A 23,235-nucleotide genomic window follows, 5' to 3' on the forward strand; every position below is an offset into this window, starting at 1 on the left:
AGGCTTTGGTAGTACCATTACAAGAAGTGGTGAGCTGTTTTGTAGTGCCTGTGCTGGCGGAGACGGTAGGCTTCTATAGTGCTACGTGGACCATTTTCAGTCGATGCCACTTAAGCATACGACTGATGTTAACTAGACATTACGCCTGCATTATTGGACTACATACGCATTTTTTCATATCATCTGATAGCCAGCACTAGAACCACAATAACTATTTCACCAACATTCTACCTGGATAGGAAAACCTTCTAAACACGTTTCGAGACGTATCTTGGCTCTGTGGTAGAACACTTGATTGTCAAGCAGAATGCTGTGGTTGGATTCTATAGCTCGGACCCTGATATCTATTCTTTGTGTTTTTCGGCTCAACACGGCCGATGCATATAAGTTTTTTGTAAGTTCTCTCACCTTTAGGCTATATTAACGATCGTTTTCGCTGTTGCTAGGTAGATAGAAACTCTCAATCACTTGTCGCGCATACCTGCACACCGCGGCCCGTGATGTAAAGATACGTACCACACGCCTCTGCATGAAGGGTGTGACATCGTAAGCGACGAGGTTTTCGTGTTATTTATTTATTTATTTATTTATTTATTTATTTATTTATTTATTTATTTATTTATTTATTTATGATACCTCAAGGGCCCCTAAAGGAAGGCGTTTTACATGAGGGGTGGGCATATCTACAAAATTAGCTCTTCTATGATGCGTTTGAAGATGGCTTGGTTGGAATGAAGCACTGCCTTGGTGGGAAGGTCACTCCAGTCCCTCTATGTCCGGTTGAAGAATGAGGAGGCATGGGAGACAGTGTGGGCTTGAGGGGGGACTACGGTCTTTTCGTGGTTGGTCCGGCTTGAGTGGCGGTGTGCGGGAGCAATGAGATGGGCTTGGGGTGACTTGTGAAAGAACTTATGAAAGAGAGAAAGGTGGGCGACTCGACGGCGTGATACAAGGCTGGGAAGGTTGGCTTGGGATTTGAGTTTCGATGAGTTAGAGTAGTAGGAATGGTCCGAAGAAATGAAACGTACGGCACGATTCTGTACTGATTCAAGCATGGTAATGTGAGTATGTTGGTATGGGTCCCACAGGGCGCATGCATATTCGAGGTTCAGCCTTACTAAGCAGCAGTACGTTAGAAGTTTGACTGAGGAGGGTGCTAATCGGATATTACGCCGCAGGAAACCAAGAACGCGATTAGCAGAATTTGTTCAGAATTCATGTCATGACTAACCAGACATATTCATAAAACTCTCTTAGCACCCTCCCATGCTAATTTTGGTCTACCTCAAGTAAAATAGGCGATCAAGACTGCATCGAGACACAGGCAGGCAGGCAGGCAGGCAGAGATAGATAGATAGATAGATAGACAGATAGATAGACAGATAGATAGATAGATAGATAGATAGATAGATAAATAAATAGATAGATAGATAGATAGATAGATAGATAGGTAGATAGATAGATAGATAGATAGATAGATAGATAGATAGATAGATAGATAGATAGATAGATAGATAGATAGATATGCTAAATGTACCTGCAGTTAGCTAAAAAATGCTTCACGTTTTAAAATAACTATTAGCTAACCCTACGTGAAGAGCACGTACCCACTTTAACTAGCGTAAGTTGAGTAGTAAAGCAATCAGTACGTCTCGAAACGACATAGAGCTCTCTATAGTAAATAAAAATAGTCTTTGGCAAAGTGTGTGACGTGAGCGAAAGTATATTCTCGGGTTTATTTTCGGGCGCAGCAACTCGAACGTGCGTAAATGCGTGCCCTGGTGGAGCAATGCTGTCAATTTTCAGCAAAGAAGACTCGTTCGCATGTTTCTCGCCGTCGCAGCCATTATATTGAACGTACGGTCGCATAGGCGGGTGTAGAGTGTCGATGCTGGACTACGGTACGTAATAGTAGAATGACTGTGCTAGTTGTGAGGCGTAGTCACTTAAACTTCGAGGCAAACTTTATTTTAGATTTTCGCTGCACTCGCTTCGAAAAACACCAAGTCCGATATGGGCAATGCATATGGCCTTTTTAGGATACACTCACTCAATATAGATCTTGGCAATCATGCTTAGATGGCGCGTTTATGAAAGGGGCCTATTTCAGCTTTCCAGTGGAGGCTAAGTTGACATCGTGTCGCACGAGCATATGCAAAGTGAAAGACAAAAGACGAAACAAATTTTCTAACTATGGCTAGATATATGTGGAAGAAAGACGGTGGAGTGACACTGTTTCAGCAACAGACAGTAGGTAAATAAAAAAAATTAGAAGAAAATTCTGGACGCTCACACTCGACAGCCGGACGACGACACCTGCGATATTGAGACACTTTCCTGAACCGAGGCAGCTTCGTGTGGAAAGCGGTAAAAGAAGAGAGCTACAACATCAAATGGTGTGCAGGTGTCAAAAGCCGACGTGAAAGAAAGAGCTGTAAACACGTTCTGGGACATGTTCGATAGGATAGTATCGCCGGGAGAACTCTTACTGTGGGAAGCGACTGTATTGCACGCCACTCTATCTACGCCTGATTCTCTTCTTGCGTGTATGCATATGGTGCGCTAGCGGAAAAGATGTCCATTACAACATAGGAGAAACAAAAATAAACTGACCTCATTCGGTGCCTTATTGTACGTGATCTATTATTATATACCACCTTTTTCCAGTCTCCCATTCACTTTTGCGTCTTTTGAGTGCAAAGGGGTACCAAATTGCAACAATACCTTGACTTCGGTGCTTTGGTACTTGCACGGACGTATGCAATGTGACTTAGACGAAAGCAGGTGTGTTGCTTTTGTCCCTGCTGTGAATTCACTGCCACATTTTTTTTGGTTCTTGTATTTCCTCCTCTCCCTCTCTTTCATCGCTTTATGTCATTAGCTAATACACCAGTGCATGCAGGACAGCTAACCAGAAGGATTTCTCGTTAACTTCTCTGCCTTTAGGTGTCGCTCTTTTTTCAAGTCCAAATAGAAAAGCGGCTTAGAAAAAAAAAAAAGGAAACTTCGCTCGTATCATAACTACGACAGCTTCCTGAGCTCTAATTATTTTCCTGAAAAGATCTCTTCTCAAAACACGAACCATTTTTTGCCTTCGCTCATTGCGTTGCTTACCATTTCGTTTGTTCTCAAGTTCATCATTACCTCGGACAACATATTCACGCATATGCATGTGATTGCTACATGTTCGCCTTAACCAATTGATACCGAATGGTTTTATATGACATCTGTTTGGTAGAAAAATAATGTAAACACCTAGGTAAAATATTGGAGTGTCATTCAGTTGGTCTGTCAGTTGCATACAAAGAAAGTACAAATGAAGTGAGAGAGGCAGGCAGTACATAAAGCATGTCTAGCAAACGTATTATACCTGATATATTAGAAAGAAAATAACAGTGTAACACTGCTAGGTAAGTACATAAATCAGAAAAAGCCAAATATTATAGTCACAATAAAGACTTCTCTATGAACACAAAGTAAAATTAATGTATAATGTCACCTGACACTTAAGTAAGTTCCTGTTATGTTCTGTTTAAGAAGATAGCCCTGCTCGGTGGTGTCTAGTGGCTAAGGTACTCGGCTGCTGACCCGCAGGTCGCGGGATCGAATCGCGGCTGCGGCTGCTGCATTTTCGATGTAGGCAAAAATGCTGAGGCCCGTGTGCTCAGATTTGGGTGCGCGTTAAAGAAACCCAGGCGGTCGAAATTTCCGGAGCCCTTCACTACGGCGTCTCTCATAATGATATGGTGGTTTTGGGACGTTAAATCCCACATATCATGTTTAAGAAGATACTAATCTGGTCTTAATGCCCACTTGATAACATAGGAGTTATTAACAGAGCCCCAAAAAACATTCGGCGAACTTTTTAATGCACCTCATTTTTGAGGTAGCTACTCGGTGAAAGCTAACACAGGTGTTTGCAGATATTTCTTGACTAAAGTATCCATGTATTTTACTTTCACACATGCAACACAGGAATTGTCTATGTACCTTGATATGAAACCTATCTTTCTCGGTAAACGTGTCATCGCCAATCCTTTTTATCTGGACAAAAGAGCACGAAAGACTGCTGCTACTCATGAGATTGAAATCGATTATGTAAAGCCCCTCTGCACTATTGCTCAATCCGATTCAAAACACTGCGCCCGCTTCTTTATTTCCTTAAATAGCTGCTTCACAGTGAGAGCTCACACTTTGCAGTCTACTTCCCTGACATCTACATCTTAGAGTAGCTGATACCAGAACGCGCAGGAAAATATTGTGAGCCTTTCATAACACCTCATCAGTGAGGAAAGCCGCACATTCATTCTTCAATATTTTTAGGACAACCAAATGAAATGACCAACAGCGTATCTTTACTCCACAATACTGGCGCAACATTTGGGCCGTGCTTTCCGTCACTTTTATGCCAACAGTGTCTTCTCCAGTTGTGGGCAAAAGAAGCGGGTATAATAGCTAGTTAATCTCCTTGTCTTTCCTTCATTTGTTTTTTTTCAGTACATGCCTAACTAAATGATAACGTGGACAACAAGACGTTGTTGAAAAACAATTTCAGCCGTCATAGCGAGCTGTATCTGTTTGTATCAACCATGCTGCTCTGTGCTGACGTCGGCACGCACAGTGCAGGCGGAAATATATTCCTTGTGTAGTGTGTTGGTAGCTGTAATACGCGGTGTCAATTTCGCGATACAGAAAAAAGTAGAATCTAGAAGCACGAACAGAACTAGTTTTGTCTCACTAGTCAAGCTACTTGAAGAGCCGCTCTATCACCAGCATTTCAAATGACAAAGAACAAGGGCGTTATTTTCTATCGGCATTTTTCGCATTTCTGGCGCACTCATGGCGCATGAACACTGTTTCCATGACCTATGTACTGTACACACCTTCGAATGGTCATTATGGGCGAAATATGAGATGTGAATTGTTTCTTGCATTCTTCTGAAATGCAGCCGCCCACCCGTCATTCCTTGTATAGAGCACAATTGTATGGAGCACGATTAACTTATTTAACATTATTTTGGGACTTTGCGATTGCGCAAGGGGGCATAACAGCTTGTAGCCGACAAGTGCGAACTATTGACTGGATCAAGGCTTTGTGCTAATATTGCACACGTGTTAATTTGAAATAAGTGGCAAGAGACAGATATTGCTTATAGCAAGGGTAGCGAAGGCTATGAAGAAGCCACTCTCTCATCTTTAAAAGCGAGGTTGTGACATGTTTTTTCTAAAACACTGTAATTTGGCGTAATAAGCCAAGAACTCTTATCCTACAAACTGACCTTTCAAGTTGCAGTCTATTCAAGCAACTATGTATCCTGCAGAGGCCAGCGCACCACTATTTATTGAGAATTGCCGCGAAAGCCGATATAACCTTGCTCGAGCAAGCGTATTCCCCTGCAGATTGCCCGTGGCACGGTATGGCTGACTGTTTGCCCTGAAAACAAGCAAAATGACAGGTGTTGAAGAGCGTGGTAATTTGCGTAATCTTTGTTCCTGTCCAGATGGACCAGCTGCACCATTTTACTGGTGTTTCAGAAAAGTGCGCCTACGTAAGCCGCTGCTCCACGCGAGGGACGTGAGCTGCTAATTTGGCCGTTGAACTTTGGGATGTGCCAACGCCGCTGAGACAGCCTCCACAATGCGACGTAAAGTGCTAGGGCCATCACTGCACTTTTTTGCGAAATTGAAATTCGGTGCAAGGATGTGCCCTACGACGTTGTAACGCAGTTAGGCAATCCTGATCGAACACGTCTTTATATGTACTCCACGTTCGTTCTTGCATCAGTGATGCTTTAGGCGATAGCAAAGTCATAAATGCTCGTTGCGGGCTTTCCATTAAAAGGTAACACGTCAGCAATGTCGTATCACGCAAATGATATAGGGAACACGACGATTTCATCTGAATAGAAAAATGCCGCAATTTGAATGTCATTAGGCATCTGTAGTCACCGTGATGCCACCCAGATCTTATAAAAAAAAGTAAAAAAAAGCATTTGTATAGACGATTGAGTTAGCAGCAGTAACCTTGCGAAAGAGCATACTTTGAAGGTCACACAACCTAACGAGTGCTGGTACTTTAGAACATGCACTGATGTTGGGGGGGGGGGGGGGATAAACGTCTTGCATTTACATCCGTAAATGCTCCCCTTTTTATAGAAAAGCTCTTGTGGCCAAGGTTTTTCGTAGGTCGCAGATCTAAAATTGCGGTCATCATAAACCGGCATAAGCTTTGTCCTCTTTTTGATTACCTTTCAATGATTCTTATTCTGCTTAGCTCCCAGAACACGTAAACACACTTTACACACTTTACAGGCTTGAGATAGAGCACCAGCTCTGATGAACAAGAGATTGAGTACTCAGAGAGAGAGAGAGAGAGAGAAAGAGAGAAAATGTAAAAGTAAAAGAAAGCAATACAGAAAGAAAGAAAAAAAGAGTGAAGAAACACTGAGAGAACGACAACACAGGCAACATAAAAACACAATCAGACAAAAATAAAAAGAGAGTAGAGAGAGAAACAGATATGATCCACAGAAACAAGCAGACATAAAGAACAATAAAAATACAAACACTCAACAAAAAGACAGAGAGGGGAGCAAACATAGCAATCCATAGAGAAGTGTAGAAAGGGGTGAGAAAAAGGCATGATGATGGTGAAGCCTGTCCAAGTCAGAACTAACAATAGGCCCACGAGTTCTGCTTGTACCCAGCCTTATGGGACTTTGAGGAAGCTGCACCAATTGTTATCACAGGATGGATTGATTTTCCCTAGCAGAGATTGCAGCAACCCAAAACTTTGGAGTTTAATTACAATTAAGACAGACCTGGGCGTAGTATGCAATGTTTGAAGCGATGACATTAACGACGCATTTTTCGAGCAACAAAGAGTTTTGTGTATTAATCATCTGTCATGTTACGGGCGTACGTGTGCCGAATAATTGGATCGAGTAGATGATTGGGAGGGACGTGGATGAAAGAAAAAATGACAAATAAATCATCGGCTATAGGGTGAATCAGGTGCGTTTTATTTGCTGCCCTATGCAGGAAGAAGGTAATTATGGCGTGAAAATAAGCCAGACAGAAATGAGGAAATATAGATAAATTGGATGTCGCCATGTCAAGATCAACTTTATAAATAAAAATTGCTCCAATATTTTTATGTGCAAGCTTGGAAACTCCGCGTTCAATATACTTTCCCATTGTAGGCGCGATGCGCAGCATAGTTCATTTCCCTTTATTCTTATGATACGACATCCTTACTATCTGAGTAGATTTATTTAGTAATGATTCGCGTGCTCGCACACTTCTACTGTTGCATGCCAGTCATGTGTAAAAAAACAAGGTAAACAAAAATGTTCGGGTGTTGTTACATGTATACAGATGGTGTGCAATGTACCGTCGTTGACGTAGCTTTACAGAACTGCACATTATCTTTCTTAACCCATTACTTCTAGAGAAAACTGCTATGCGCAAAATAAACGTGACTGTGACACAGAAACAATAAAAAGGGAAAGGCGCATACTTTCAACTAACTGTCATTTTTCCTTTCTCTTCTGTATATTAGAGCGAAAGCTGTTATGAAATCACAACTTGGGTCACGCGCAGCGCCGTAGTTGTCCCCCGCCGCCGCCGCTGCCTGTGTCTGTAACCACATCGCAAGAAATTAGAAAAAGAGAGAGAGAGAGAGAGTGAGAAAAGAAAGGCCGGGAGGTCAACCAGATATCGGCATCTGCTTTGCTACCCAGCGCTGGGGGCGGGGAAGTAGGGGCAAGAAAGAGGGGGTAGATAAAGAAAGAAAAATGCACGCGCACTCATAAGTAAACGAAAATTAAAAAAAATAGTACCGATGCCGCTGAGGCTCAAACCCGCGTCTGCTGGTAGTGCCAGCCCATGTATTAAACAACTGAGCCATGCCGGTGCTTGGGACTTGTTGGCAAACTCACCTTAGGCAGGCTTGATGTCGGGAAAGAAATCACGTTATTACGACTTATAAGGCGTTTTAAACAGCGAAAAACAACCAGTTGTCGCAAAATGCGAAGCGCTTAACGAGTGGGTCGTCCAATGCTCCAATTCATTACAAAAGCTTGTTTTTGTTCACCTAATAACTGTGGCGCATACCCACTTCAGGCATAATTAATAATTGTTGTGAGCCACTGCATGAACGATTGGCCCAATATTCCTTGCATGTGTTTAGCGGATACCACGCTTCTCAGAAGAATAACGATAAATAGCATAGCGAATGCCAATCTACTACCCAAAAAATTTATTATTAATGCTGTTGTGGGTACGAAGCAAGTGTGCTTGCAGTATTAACCCTATGAGTATGGCGAAAAGGCTCTAAAAGGCCGTTCTTCTAGCTTTTGCTGTGACTGTGCTGTGCCTTTCGCACAGGCCTGGCGTATTTTCAGTAATGAAACATACATGCGCAAGTAAAACGGGTCACATGATTACGATCAAATAGGTTGCAAGAAGGCATGCAAAAATTTGCGCCAATGTATACTGAATTACGCTACAGCTGTGTCGCTGACACAAGATTGCCTCTTAGGAATATATGGAAATCATCCGTGAGTTCTCGGGCTGTGGTATCAATGTGCCTGCTTTATATATTAATATTTCTGAAAATCCGCACACACTTGCAAGCCTGACAATGCGCAGGCATATGCGTGCTCTCATTATTTCTATTTGGCAGCTGATGTTCACTTCAATAATCGTTGACGCAGCGCCCGGTTTAGCCAACGTACGATTTTCCAAAAGAAAGCGGTGTATATACTCCGCCCGTCACGCATTTCGCTTACGCAGAAGCTTGCATTATTACGCAACCACCAGGTTGTTTTTTCTAACCAGAGGAGATTTTCAAAGAGAGCCCCGATAGCTTAAACGTTGTGGAAAAGACCATTGGCAGATTGCGCGTTCTCGCTAACTTTTTTCGTTTTGTGGGATATGCGATGCATAAGGGCATCGCTTCTGGATACCTCTTACGATGCGGGAAGGGGTTCACACTGAAACAGACTGACTCATATTTGACATCCCTCTCACGATGCGGACCAAGCTTCTAACTGGAACTGGCTGAGTTGCGTTTAATTTACCTCCTATACCACGTCGCGCAATATTCACACTGGAACGGGCGCAGGCGTCCTGAATTTGCACGCACCAGATTGCCCTTCACGTATGAGTAAAGAAGGCGTGTTTGAGTACTACATGAACTAATTTACCCATTAACAGGTTTTACGAAACCTATTAGGCACGACTTTGTCAGTCACTCAAGAGCTTTTAAATATCGCACATTCACAAGTTTACAGTGATATTCTAGTTAAAGTAGTTACATAGCCTCTATTCATTTGTTCTTAAAAACTTGACAGCAAAGCACGATTATTTTGAGCATTTAAATAAAATTCGTTCTATTGTTGAGCGTCTGCACATATACTTAATTTACTCTGATTGTATGCGCTCAGGCTCATATATACTCCAATTAAATCTCAATCGCTTGTTCCGTAAGCACCTCTTCAGTAAGTACCGCAGAGAATGATTGCTTTCCCACTTACCACTTGGTGCAAGGAACACCAGGTTCCGTGCCGATAATGGCTGCTCCGCGGCGTTGTTAGACGTAACGTTCGCTAACCAACTCGCGTTCTCTTATTCTCCAAATCAAACCTGTGCGACAAAACGTTTTGCTTGCCCCTCTTCTAACACAAGTGAGCGTTCAGCCGTGAAACAAGCTAGGCCTTATAGCTAGGTGATGCAGGTTCTAAGTTGCTTCTACGTTCTTGCAATGCTTTATACAGGTAATGCTTCAGTGTTTCTACGTTGATTCTCAGTGCAGAGAAGCTCGAGATCAATAACAAACAGCCACAGATATGACACAGACACGTAGTCGTTAGCATAGATCATAGAGTTTTATACAGTAAAACTTTGAGAGGAATATGACACTGCGATTGCGGGCCCTTATGGGAATTGTGGGGAAGTACATGCTTCGGATTGGATTGCGTTAGCTAGCGAACTGTTTACGAAACTTTTTTACAGTTTCAATTTCATTGTTGGCGCAGTGTGGGTAGTGGGGTAAGGTGCATAACACTGAAGCAGCTCCTTTGTTGTTCAAAGAGGCTGAAGACCACCAACTCTGAGATTCACTGTGGCTTTGGAGCTTTAAAAGTATTTTACAGTTCAAGCAAAGCGTCGTCCACTCACCGCTGTGCATAGATGTAGCGTCTCATGCAAGGGCTGAATATTACATTGAGTTCATGTTTTTTTTTTTTCATAAAGGCGTTCTGCCGAAACCTGTTTAGATCGACTGCGAAATTATGGCGAAGCTAAGTAGACACACTGTCATGCTCCTCTGACTCGATTTCATCGATTTCACAAAACGAGAGGTGTATTGAGGGCAGACTACTTGGACAGACGCACCTGGCATGGCAGCAGACGTGATGTAAGGTGTTTCTTGCTTAAAGGGGCCCTCCAGCCCTTTTGAAGCGCCTATTTTTTGTATGTGTTTTGCGTAGACCGATGGCCGAGGATAACTTTATCATAGGTTTAAGCACCGATATCAAATCACTTAGTATTTTAATCGTGCAATAAAGTCACCTCATTGCTGCTAACCGCGTCGGCGCAAAGTGGCGCTCGCTAGAACTACGCAGGCGGAAATGACGTCAATGAGCGCAGCCTCTCACAAGACGCGTAAAGCCTCGCTCCGAAGCGAAAGAACCTGCTCGAGGTCTGACAAGTCGGGAAGGCTCATTTCTACCAGCTTGACCCAGCTGTTCGACCGCGTAAACAAAACGGCGTGATCAGGCACCATGTTGCCTGCTGCTATAGAAACAGAGCCATAAACACATTTAACTGAACAGGCAACAATGGTGTGCGAGCTTCCTCTACGTAAGAGCTTTCAGACCATGTCATTGGAGGCCCCCAGCGACGTCACAGCAGAGAATGAAATGTGGTCATGTCACCCCGCGAAATTCGAATTGAGGGTACGCGTTTTTTCTTGTATTTTGAATTTTTTTAATTGAATAACTTTGTACGGCGTGCCGCTATCGCTGCCGTTTTTGCTGCACTAATTTGTCTGTGCGTCAGTCTATGCAGTCCAAGAGTAAAAAATGGGGGGTTGAAAAGCGTTAGAGGGCCCCTCTAATACTGTACTGCTATTTTCTCAAATAAATAATGTGTACTTCCGAGAGGAAAACAAAGAAGTGTGCTTCGAAGTTTCGCAAAATTAATTCATTATATCCTAATACTAACTTTGCAGCGCATTGGCAGAGCAATGCATACCGTGGCGGTTAAATATGTTCAGGTTTCATTTCTACCTCATGGTCACAAAAGCATTTGCAACGAGATTTAAGTACAAAAGAATGAAGCAAGATTTAATATAATATATCTTAATATCACTTTGTTTTACACTCGGCAAACAAGCCTCGAGAATCTCAAGAAAGTAATTTATTAGAAGCAGATCAGAAGCCTGTACTTTCAATAATTCCCATGGGGGTACATGCACCACTGAAGGAGCCCGCGTAGACACTAGCGCCAGATTCCCGTCTAGGTACTTGTGTATGACTCTATGGCACAGACCTTCCATTGCTTCGAGGTCTTGTCGCCACCATCACGCCTCTACCGTTCCTCTACGTTCGCTCCTTGTCCACACTCGAGAACGTTGCTCCCCGCTGTGAGAGACGGGTCTTCACTTCACTTCCCTTCACTTTATTACCTTTAAGACCCCTCAAGGGGGTGTTACATAAGGGGTGGGTTGTTCAGAGATGTAACTAATGCCACAATTTATTAACGAGACAGGTACATAGATACACGTTGAACAAAATGTGAGCCAAGCTCCGTTTCGACAACGGCACCGTTTGCTGCCCGGGATGGCCTTCTAACATTTCACAAAATCTGTAATCACTACCGACTCGGCCATATAGCCTCATCGCTGCTATTGCCGAGATCTCTGCGAAGGCGCGAAGTACTGTGGGGACAGCATTCTTCACCTCATGTACCCTTCCCTTTACCCGTCCTCCTCCTGTAAATATTGCTCCCCACAGAAAGCAAATCTTTATCATATCATGTGGGGCTGCCCCAAGCATCCCCCTCCCCCGTCCCTCCAAAAAGTATGTTTGTATTGAGGAGCAGTGGGAGGCTGCCTTGCGCAGCATGAAACCTGACGTGCAGGTGGCCATCCTGAGTTGGGCAGAGATAGTTGCGAAGGACTACCGAGCGTAGCAACCTCTCCTCATGTCTGTATCATTTTCCCTTTTTCTTCCAAAGGAAAAAATTAAGTTTTTGTCGCCACCACGACCTCCCCATGGTCACTTTGAAGTCATTGTTGGTCAACTGTTGCCTTCTACATTTCTACTGGACTGTTATTAGTAGTATTTACCTAATATCTGCGGCACATACCCGTTTCTTCTGATGTTAGCTTTTGAATCAATTCAAGAGGGAATGGTTTCCTTAACAAGTTTACAGTAGAATTGTGCCGTGTCAAGTTTTGCGTGGAAGCATTCGCGGAAACATGTGACGGAAAGCGTTCGCGAATGCTCTATGTCAGTTTCGAGATGCCGCAAATGCCAGATGCTGTATCTCGGCTTTTCAGAAACGTTCTCACCTTCCTACAGTGTTGCATGACATGTCGTTCAGATCTTGTCGAGGGAAGGAACGGCAAGAAAAGTCAATAGAGGCAGTGGCGAAGAAATTGCGCAACTATAAGCACCCGAATAGATGACAGCCAACAGCCTATGTGCAATAGGTTGTGATTATAGCGGGTCAACAAGAAGCAAGTTAAGCTTCTGTTCCTGGCTGTCTGCAGTGTCAAATACGATACGAACGTTATATATAAATCAATTTCTTGTGCAGAGAGGAGTGCGGGAATCGCTGACATTTATAGCTGCACCCGCAGCAAGCAGTGTCTGCCTTTGTTAGCATGATCTGTCAGTCAGCATCATTTCAGGTCAATTTATGCTACCTGTTACTACAGCTATTTTTCTTTCTTTATTACGTGCCTTTGTTTCATCTTATGTACAATTTAAGCATTGGCGATGTACTTAAGTTAAAAGAAAACAAAGTTAGATTTGCGCCGCCGCGGTCTTTGGTGTCACAGGTGGCTTACACATATTTATTGAGTATATATGTTAAAGGTAAAGTTTGTCGAAGAATGAGATGGTCCAAAAGACGCAGGCAACCGCTCCAAAATAGAAGTTAATTCGTCATAGAACGAGAAGAAATGTTGGAGCTCGAGTTACCACCTCCCCAATATACACATACGGACGCACGCATGCACGCATGCGTAAAGAAATCGCATACGTACAGAGTAGCCAATGTATGCTCATATGACAGAAACATTGATGCAGCTTCGTAGCGCATGCAACTCGGAGTCGCATAACGGAAAGATGAAGCGCCTGTTGACGACTTTGTTCGCTAGGGCAGTTGAAAGACATAAAGTACAAATATTAGCTTTTCCTCTCTATAAACATCAGGGCATGGCTCTATCACAGACCTCCAAAGAAAGCGTTTCAAGAATAATAACGGCAGAACATTCTGATCACCTCGATGTAGACCTTCCTCTTACAGAATATTATAATTTCTGTGGCAATATAAGTAATTAAACTGATGTGTGGGTTGAATTAGTAGACGCTTCACGAAGTCGACTTTCGCGAAGCATTCTACTGTGCACTGCACTATCCTGTGCAAAGCACAAAATTTTTCGATCGGCGCTAACTACCACGGCCCAAAAAGTGCAGTAACTATGAAGAGATCCACTGTATTATTTTAAGTGAAGCTTTAGTCAACCTGTATTTTCACGAAACGTGAGTTGGACGAATGTAGAGTAGCCATCATATCTGAGCAGCAGAAAATTCTGCTTTTTAAGCAATCTATAATCTATAATGGTAAATGAAGAAAAGGAATTTTAGGTATCGTTTTTTTTTTGTAAGCGTTAGCGCAAAGTAGAAACCTAGGGGCTTACAAAGGAGGTTCAACTTTTATAGAGAACATTGCAGCGAGCAACGGAATTACAATAGATATGTGTAACTTTAAGAGACAAGAAGCGAGCAGAATGGGACAGGGAACGAACGGAGGTTACAGGAGGAGAAGGAGTGGCCATGCATTGGGCACGTGGCACATAGACAGGATACCGCTGGTCATTAGGTGGGACTGAGTGTATTCCTAGAGAAGGGAAACACGTAAGAGGGCGACAGAAAAGTAAAAGGGCTGAAGAGATTAAGCAGTTTGCAGGTGTATTATGGCATCAGAAAGCACAGGAGCGAATTGAATGAATGGATATGGAAGAGGCCTTTGTTCTGCAGTGGGTTTAGTTAGGCTGCTGGGGATAATAATAATGATAAAGGAAACCGGAAAATAATGAATGCGAGGGCTTATTGCTGCAGCTGCCTGCTTGTGAAAGATAACGTGCAACGTGACGCCAGCTGGGAAATAAAGTCAGTTCCACAAGTGCCGTCGTGGCTACAAGCGGCACTGCCTAACACTCCAAGTGTTTGAATGTGGATAAGTACCCCCCCGCCTCCCCGGCCCCTTCGATAAAAAAAAAAGATGAACGAAGGGACTTCCGCATCCATAGCTCAATTGGTAAGAGCATAGGACGCGTGATGTGAAAGTTTTAGGTATGGTCCCTGCCGGCTGCCAGTTGTCTGTCGTCCACCTTACTTTCTTAAAGTATGTACTACTATTACTACAATAAGAGAGGCACGAACTGTTGGGAGTACACTACGCTTAAAACAGCCCAGTTAACGCCCACTGTACATCCATTGACTTTATTATCGGCTAGTTCTCACGAGCATTTTAGATAACGAGCACGTTAGATAATTAGTACCTTTTGTGAAAATATTCTACCTGCCATGTTGCGCTTCAACGTTTCATTACGTGAGTGCGATTGCCACTTCTATGAATATGCAGTTATAGAGAGCACAAGCAAACAAAAAAAGCTTGTACTTCAGTAAGACCAACAGCACCTGAAGGCCTTGGTAGAGTAAAACAAAGATAACATGGAGATTACGAAGCAACGTTTTCCCCGGCTCCACAGAAGAGAGGTGAACTTCTTAGACAAATCAGCACAAAAAAAAATAAAAGCGAAACGACCACCAATGCGAAGAGGCAATGTAGAAAACTCAGCCTAAAGACATTCCTGAGGACAAGAAAAAGGAACAGTCTGTCCAAGTGACAGCCGTGGCTCTGGGCGTTTTATGTGGCCTTGTGGGCACAAAACTAATAATATATATATGTACAGCCATATTCTCCTTCCCAGAACAGTGTATCAAATGCAACGTTTATTTGTTGCTTGTTATAGGCACATCACGTCACGCACTACGTGCTGTTGCTTTCTACACTGGTGGTGCCGCCTGGATGGGGGCTGTCGTTGCCTCGTAACGTGCTTTTTCTTTGTTTTGTTACTTATTGTTACCTAATCTGAAGAGTGGCACTTCTTTGCGGATTCGTGCATATAGTGCCTGGAAAGGCGAGCTCCGCTAACAGTGCCGCCAACTTACTTCTGTGCCGCCATTCTTACTTCAGTGCCGCCAACGCTGATGCTTGACCGCACCATAAAGTAGAAAAGTCCCTTTCTTTGAGCACTGCAAAATTTGGTTTCGGTAAGCATCGCGAAGGTGCATACTACCACACCATCTATGGGAACACCTTGAGTTACTTTCGTTGCTTGTTTGTTGTCACTTCATGGTGCAGTGTTGCATAACACGCATCACTTCGGAGTTGTGAGTAATGACCTTGTTGCTTTTTCTTTGTCAGTTGGTATGTTTGTATGTGCCACGACAGGCCGGTAACCTTGACAGCAATGAGCTAGTGTGCGAAAAAGCAATCAATTATAGCATATTAATGCCTCAATCTTTCATTATTGACCCTCATACATACCATTATCGCGTCATGTGTCACATTGATAGTAGCTTTCATTTAGTGTAAAACAAAGCTTTTCTTGTTTGTTCTTGCTTATTTGCGAGTGCAGAGCAACGTCATTGCCCGGCGAAATAAACCAGCTGCCTTGCGCCATGTCAGCGTAATCTGAAAGTCGACACAGTGGTTAGGACCTTTTATTTATTTACAAAACATAAAGGCAAGCGCCAGCGTCCATTCTTTTCAACCGAAACGTTAGATAAACTGAAATTAATGGGATACTAATCTGATGTGCTCGACGTAATAAGCCCTCCGTTTTATACAGGCCAGCTCTGAATGTATTCTTTATTTGGCTGTCGGAACTATAGCTCACGTACAGCGAATATAGCAGACTGCTCGAAAACATTTTTTTTTAGTGTATCAGTAAGGTACAATTTTCTTATTCAGAGAACCCCTGTCTTACTACGACCCGATACTTGGTAAGCGAGAAAACGCGTAAAAAGAAGCTGCGGATGGAGATGCCATGTTTATATTCCCTTTCTAAATACTTTGACGTAATCAATTTCTGATTTTGTCTCCTGGATTCTACGTAGCTTCTGCTCAATAAAATTGAAGTACATTTTAATCTTTGTGTGCCATAGACTTAGCATACGAAGTCTCAGCAACTTTCGCCGACCCACTTTTGTCAAAATACGAAAAATATAGTGCGGAATGCCTGAAATCACGCGCACAGATTACAGCTCAGAATTTAAAAATGAAACTTCGAGCTTGAATTTCGCTTTTAATGAATTATGACAGTGAAAGTTATAGCTTTAGAGTTTTCATAGTGCAGCTTACAAATTTAATCGCACTGATTGTCTCTGTATAGCTTTCATTGAGCAGCGGGTTTGTAAAATACCGAATAATTTTCATTGGTATGAGTTCACTCTATACGCAGCTGGTTTGCTATCATACGCTGGGGAAAGTAAGATAAGGGTTTAAAAGATGGGGAGTTAGAAAGAAGGGGTTATATAGAATGCTTCGTGTGCTTGAACAACACTGCTCCTTTCCATAGTACGGGATGAAGGATTTCGGACGCGTCACGTCGCATTGTAGATAGACGAGTCATGGGCCGTATGGTAGACTTGCAACTACTCGACATAGAACATCAAGTACCGGTTGTAAGCTCTAAGGGTGTATGATGAACACGCGAAGTGCATCAAACAATGACTCATTCGCTATAACGATTTGTTTTTTTTTTCATGCCACTGGTCAGTTGAAGTTCAGTGTTCACTGTTGGTGTTGTACACTGTCACTTCGCATGTCACTGTGACTCCGGCAACGTAGGCAAAATAAAATATGTACCGACCATAAAGGGTCCAGGTGACAAGGGAGTCGGTGAAGCAGGGCGTTCAAGGGGGCGGCGCAGATGCAGATGCATGAGTTTTCTTGGAACTTTGGCGCTGATGTCAGCGCTTACTGACGGTTTCGGCAACCTCTCGATGCGAGAGAGAGAAACAACGTTATTTACCGCTCGATGCGACCTATGCTTGCTTGCTGCTTGTTTCTATGCAAAATTTTCGCTTTCCGTTCCACGAATATTTACGATAAAGTTAACGCAAAAAGCAGTGCACAAAACAACTCCTATAAAGCCATGACCATACGCTTGTATTCTTTAAAAAAAAGTGCGTTATCATAATTAACAGGCGTTGTATTAAAGGCCCGAAAAAATGGAGTTTAGAAAACAACATTACGAGTAATTTAACAACTGCAAATTGAGCGATCAAACTATGACGTGAAAATATTTGTAAGAGGCAAAATTGTGAGAGTAGTGTTGCTTGTTGATAATAAATGAGCAAAAAGCCAATGTGAGAAGCATATATATATGCTCTTACTAGGCAGCAAGGGTGTTTCATTTGTGCTAATGAATGCATTCCGCTGAGACGAAAACGCCGTCGCGAAAGGCAGGTATATCGGTGATGTGCTCAATAACAATATTCTTATCTATACCAGAATGAAGGCGAAATCGTGAATGATATCGGAACCTTGTGTGTTGCAGAAGCCTTTCAGGAAACGTTGCGCCCGTGGTGGTGATTACGACCGAATTCAAGAAAAAACAAGGCATATATATATTTTGAGTGCTGTTTTATTTGTTGAATCTATTGTTTCTTTCTTTCTTTCTTTCTTTATTCAATACTGCAGACCTTGTACAGATCCAAGCAGGGTGGGGGAAGAATAAAACAACAACAAAACGGAGCAAACAAGTATAGTCATGCAATTAGCAATGAGCAATGATCCCAATGCGCTTAAATGCTACAATGAATCATTCCAGTCTGTTACGGTGCGGGGAAAAAAAGAAAATTTGAATAAATCTGTTCTCGAAAAATAAGGTGTCAAAGAATTAGGATGATGGTGGCGAGTAAGTCTTGATGTAGAAGATGAAAGATATGGTGAGGGGTTAATCGCTAGTTTATGATTCCAAAGGAGGTAAAGAAATTCCAAACGTGCAGCTTTCCGTCTCAGTGCAAGGTATGGAATGTTGTTAGCTTGCATCAGTTCAGTGGGTGAGTCATACGGTGAAAATTTGGAATAAATAAACCTGACTGCTTTTCTTTGCACATTTTCTAGGTGATTAATGTTGGTTTTAGTAAAGGGGTCCCATACTACACATGCATATTCGAGTTTTGGCCTAATTAGTGTGTTATAAGCAAGTAATTTAACAGCTGGAGGAGACTGTTTGAGCTTGTGTCTTAAAAAATATAACTTGCGGTATGCAGAAGAACAAATGCTATTTATATGTGTATTCCACGACAAAGTATTAGTAAGAGTTACACCTAAGTACTTGTATGCCGTTTCCTCATGCAATGGTAATGAGCCTAGCCTATATTCAAAGGAAAGTGGAGCTTTTCTGCGAGAGAAACGAAGATATACTGTCTTACCAATATTAAGTTTCATGTCCCATGTGTTACACCATTCGGAAATGTTAGCAAGAGCAGTGTTAAGGAGGTGCTGATCGTTAGGTGAAGTGATTTCATGGAACAACACGCAGTCATCTGCAAACAATCTAATTTCAATGCTAGGATCAATGACTGTAACGATATCATTAATGTATATCAAGAACAACAATGGCCCTAATACACTCCCTTGAGGAACCCCGGAACCAACCGGAAGATAGCCAGACCGCCGCCCATTAACTTCCACACACTGGGATCGATTAGTCAAATAACTCCTAATCCATGTAATTAAAATTTCCGGAAGTTTGATTTTTCTGAGTTTTAAGATCAGTTTGTCATGCGGAACCCTATCAAAGGCTTTGCTGAAATCTAGAAATATTGCATCGATTTGACCATTTTTATCAAAACATGAAGCGAGTGAATGAATAACGGTAACTAATTGTGTAACTGTCGAGTAGCCTTTTCTAAACCCATGTTGATGATTAGAGAGAACTGAATGTTCATCTAAGAATTCATTAATTTGATTGGCGATAATGTGCTCAAGAAGTTTACAACAGGATGATGTAAGTGATATCGGTCGATAATTTTCTAATAAAGATCGATCACCTTTCTTGTGTATGGGAACGACTCTGGCTACCCTCCAGTCATCCGGTAGTTTACCATGAAGTAAAGAATTACGGTAAATTATAACAAGAAACTTTGCAATAGACTCAGCATATCGCTTCAGAAACATGTTAGGAAGGTTGTCAGGACCACATGAAGATTTCGTTTTCAAGTTCAATAGCATAGAAACCACGCCAGGGTAAGAGATTCAATTGACATAGTTTCAATTGAAAACTATGTAGTCAAATTATCATGTGTACCTCCCCTACGTAATGCCTCACGGCAACGTAGGTGAAATGTAAATAAATAAATAAAAAAATACACCCATCAAGTGCCAGCCTTTGTACACCAGACGAAGGCTAACCTGCTGCCCAAACCTCGAAATATATTATGCAAAAATATGCGTCCTGACCTAAACACCTTGCTACTGTTTCAGCGCATTCGTGATACTTTCTATAACGAATCAATATATACTCATAAATAGCCGCTAATTTTGTCAACACTTTGCCACAGCGAGTTCGAGTTCATGAAATAGAAAAAAAAACTTGTGACAACATAGTCAGTAATACTGTCCCGTCATCATCAAATGCGCACTGTAACGAGCGCTGAAGAGTTTCTTGATAAACCGTCCGCAACTGTTGCTTTCATCATTTCCGATGAACGTCATAGTGATCTTTATTACGCTTGCTACGCAGACCATGATCCTTTCATAACTGTGCAGGGTAAACCGCAACCTGCTTGCGCTGCGCAAAAGTTACTGGCATCGCTAGAGGGCACGTGAAGAAGCATAGTGGGCGCCAAACTTGCGGTGCGAAGCACGCACCGGATCGTGAACCAGTCATAACTAATTGGGCGGTATGTAATCCTCTCGGCAATAGGATCGTCTTCAGTTTCTTTGATACTTCTATATACTCCACGTGGAACCTCGTTGAGTGGGCTTACAAAGCGATGAATACCAGCTGCCTTTAACGAACCTAATATTAACGTGCTAGCCAAGCTCATTAAATGGGAACACACGTTGACCACTCCGAGAGAGGCTGTAATGTAGTTGTCCAAGAGCACATGTCCAATTACATTACCTAATTATTAGCATTTAAAACTAAGTAGGAATTATGTATTTCGTACAATAACCATGGCTTACGATGTACGCAGTCAGCAAATGATCCAACGTGTAAATGCGATCGAATTGCTTCCACGAAGGCTGTCTCTGGCGTGCACTCTGTATATTCGCTATTTTTCAAGGTGCAGTGTACATCTACGAAGCAGCTTTATTTTTTTTCTCACTCAAATAGCACGTGGGCTCAGCGTCGTGCTTAAGAGAAAGCAGTGCCGCATCGATGTGCTCTGATGTGTGCTGTAGTACCCACCACTATGTTTAGTGTGTTTCACATTTGTTTCTTCGCTTACGCAACCTAAGATTCAAGGTGCTGCGGAAGCCTTTTCATGTTATCAGTCCCGGAAATTCACTTCGCATTATTTGGCTGACATTAGTTCTCTAACTCTGGCGAACACCTACATCGACTTGTAGTCTATGTATGAAATGGGCTATTAGAAGTAACAATATTTCTATGAATACTTGATTACAACTTCTTTAAGCTCCCTGAGAAAGGTTCGCTCAGCAACGAACAAATTATTTGAGAAGTCGTTAGCGCTGAAAATGACACATTTTTGCCCTTGTGACGAGAAGCAATGCAGTCTGGAAAGCAATGCAATGAAATGCGACAAAACAGAATAATCAGAGCTTGCTTTCGCCTCAAAGACGTCTTAAGAAAATTTGTAAGGAAACTTGCGATTATATGTGTGCCGTTTTTTATTGGCTGTCATTTAATTCCTGTTGTAAGTTTGAGCCTCAACACCACTTAACCAAATCGACGGCATGCGGTATTTTAAACAGTCACCTTTAATTGGCCTTCTGGCGACGAGATGGCCTCGCATGTAAAACAGCCGCATTAACTTAGGCCCCGCAAGAAACTGCCGCATAACAACAGACTGCATAAACTCCAGCCGCATGAAAAAGAGCCGTCTAAAATAGGCCGCTTATCGGGCCATTTAGGAGAGTCAAAAAGTTGAGCTACTGTCTGCAATATGCGTTGTCTCAAGCCGGCATTTGCCTATTATATAGCACCCAAAGAACGCCAACGTCAATACACTGCTATGAACAGGAATTTTTTTTATATGCACGTGGCTAAACCAGAAACCCACAGCACTTTTAAGGCGAGTTAGCTGCAGTCGCATAGGATATATTATGTAGGTTTCTTTCGCTTTCCATCAATCTTTTAGAGATACCGCAGCTGCTAAATGTGAGGAATGTCTTCAAAATGTTTGCCACTGTGTTGCGAAACATTCACAAGTTTTTACTAAGTCTATCCCATTGAACTGTTAAGTTGAGTTAGACGCGTTGCACTCAGAAACTTCAGATAGTTTATTTTTCTGTGTGTGTGCTGGGCCAGACATTTAGGAAATACGGCTGTGAGATGAAGTTTGAAATACCTTCAAATTGTTTGCCCATGTCTTGTGAAATATCGTAAGCCAAAGTGTAACGGATTGCTGCAATGCATCACTAAGTGCTCTTTGTGAGGAGCTTTAAAGCACTGATGAAGGTCCAAGGTATTCTACGAAAGACCGTTACAAATACATGCAAAGTGACGCCACGCAGCTTCTGCGAATAAGCTCTTTCTCTTGTTATCTCTGAGCTCCTATATCTTGGTCCGGACGCTGTCTCTATAACGCCGAGGAGAACTATTTCTCAGACTTTGTTTTAACACATTTAAAAAAAACAGAAAGTTGCTTCTGAAACCTTTCTTGAGTTCGGATGCCATGATTTGAATATTGCGAAGTTATGTGTCTTGGCACACTACATGCGGCAAAGTTGTGCGCTTTTTGTTGCTGCTCCTTCTGTGTTAAGTAGCGCCTCACCAGAGTAGCGAAAGAACTTAGCATAAGAACAAATGTATGCGCTGCAGGCTGTATCTAATCCTCCGATTCCTAGTGTGTTAGGGATTTCTCATTCTCACATACTTGTGTATGCATCGCTAGAACTTTTCATATATATATATATATATATATATATATATATATATATATATATATATATATATATATATATATATATATATATATATGTTCACGTCCACTGCAGACACGTGCTGTAACGAAGGCAAGTAAAGACGATTTTCTCGTGGGTGGCGCCATGTTGCCTAACTGGTGGCGCTTTCCCTTATCTGAAAACCCACTGGATTGCTCAAATGCACAAACGTTTGTCTTTGCATGGGTTTCGCTTGCAGGATTTCAAGCTGGACGGTTGTGCCCTCGCGATCTCCGACATCAGCGTAGCTCCCGCCGACTGGTTCGCCCTCCGCGGTCTCCTGACGCCGTGCAGCTCTCGCATTGTGGCACCCCGCCCTTAGACTGCTTCGACCGGATCCCCACTTTCCTATCTCCTTCTTTTTCTCTCGTTGGCTGTCTTCTTCTCTGTTCATTTTCCTTCTATTCTTTTTATCCCTCCTTCCCCCCACCCCTATAAGGCACTGCGCTGTGTCGCCTGAAGGCAGACAGATATTAGGGGCCTTTTTCCTCTTCATTCTAACCACTAACCACTAACATGGAGACGAACTCTCCCAGCTGTTTTCGGCGCAGCGCTTTGAGCCATCTCCACAAACGAAATAGAAGTGAAACACGAGTTGCCAGACCACTCCTTTTCGGCCTGTAAAAACGCTCAACAGTGTCAAATATGCGGATGTCTACGATGCAGCTATAACGTATATAAAAAATACAATAGGACACAGATACGTCCTTGTTGTCTGGCCTTCGCACACGCCAATAAAATCATTGTGGAGGCATTATTGTGAAAAAACATTAAAAACCTAAA

Source organism: Rhipicephalus microplus, chromosome 1 (assembly GCF_043290135.1).
Source record: "Rhipicephalus microplus isolate Deutch F79 chromosome 1, USDA_Rmic, whole genome shotgun sequence".
NCBI lineage: Eukaryota > Metazoa > Arthropoda > Arachnida > Ixodida > Ixodidae > Rhipicephalus > Rhipicephalus microplus.